A 1,112-nucleotide genomic window follows, 5' to 3' on the forward strand; every position below is an offset into this window, starting at 1 on the left:
AGAGAGAGAGAGAGAGAGAGAGAGAGAGAGAGAGAGAGAGAGAGAGGAGAGAGATTGGCCCCTGCCTCCAGGCAGCAGCGACATTGGTTCCCCACAGCCATCATATCTGTCACCCATTCTTAGACCCTGAGGCCCAGACCAGCTCAGACCCCAGCCACTTCTGTCCTTTGGGGAAAAGCTCAAACCCCTGTCCTGACAGTCAAGCCTCTGCTGAGCCTTCGAGCCTCAGCTGAAGTACCCCAGGCCCTCAGCGCTGCCCCTCCACCACACTGTCCCCAAGACACGGAGACGGCCAGCAAGCCAGGCTTCCTCCCCAGCCGCCCCATCTTTACTGTACCCTTCACACAAAGTGCCATTCGCCCCATCTCTGTTCCTCAAAACCCTGTGTCCATCAAGCTCCACATCCAATCTTGCTTCTTCCTTTCTTTTTTAAAAAAATACGTTTTCATTGATTTTAGAGAGAGAACAAGGGAGAGAGAGAGAGAGAGAAACATCAATCTGAGAGAACATTGATCAGTTGCCTCCCAGGAACTGAACCCACGACTGGAATCGAACTGGTGACCTCTGGGTGCACGGGAAGATGCTCAACCAACTGAGCTCACCGGCCAGGGTGCTTCTTCCTTTGCCGATCCCCTAGCTGGGTGGGGTCCCTTCCTCTGGGCACCCCCAACTCTGTGGACCTCCTTCAGGTCAGTGCTAAGCCCAGCCTGCCTGCCCAAAGTCACAGTCCCTGTGTCCGACCCCAGCCCCACTCCGCACTGGCCCACGGCCCCGAGATGCACCAACACTCACATGCAGCCTCCTGTCCCTGAAGCGCCGTGGTGGCCCTGAGTGTGTTGGAGCAAGGGGAAGCCAGGCATGAGGCTCCACACCCTCAGCCCAGGCTGTGACACCTCTGATGGGCGGGCAGCTTCCTCTGTTTCCTGGCAGGGCTGTCTCTGACTGAAATAGCCCCTGTGGGGGCCACCCCCTCCCTAACACCCCTAACACCAAGGTCTGGCGGAAACTGGGCCTAAGAGGAGCAAGGAGGTCGAGGAAAGGTCTCCTTCCCGGAACCCTCCCCTACCCCGGCGGAGGAAAGAGGGCGATGAGGAGGAGAGAGAGGGGAGGGG

The 1,112-nt window shown here is 58.2% G+C and overlaps 1 protein-coding gene across 4 annotated transcripts in view; it reads right to left on the minus strand.

Moving 5' to 3' along the window:
* P2RY6 (pyrimidinergic receptor P2Y, G-protein coupled, 6) overlaps nt 1-1,112 on the minus strand; it is a 36,525-nt gene that overhangs the window by 5,729 nt on the left and 29,684 nt on the right. The window contains exon 1 of one of the 4 annotated variants that reach the window (XM_005867104.2): nt 793-896. The exons of the other annotated variants lie outside the window; for them this stretch is intronic. The gene's annotated coding sequence lies outside the window, so the exon portion shown is untranslated. Of the gene's footprint in view, nt 1-792; nt 897-1,112 lie in introns of those variants that run through there. 4 annotated transcript variants of the gene reach the window in all.

The sequence above is a fragment of the Myotis brandtii genome, unplaced genomic scaffold (assembly GCF_000412655.1).
Source record: "Myotis brandtii unplaced genomic scaffold, ASM41265v1 scaffold244, whole genome shotgun sequence".
Lineage (NCBI taxonomy): Eukaryota > Metazoa > Chordata > Mammalia > Chiroptera > Vespertilionidae > Myotis > Myotis brandtii.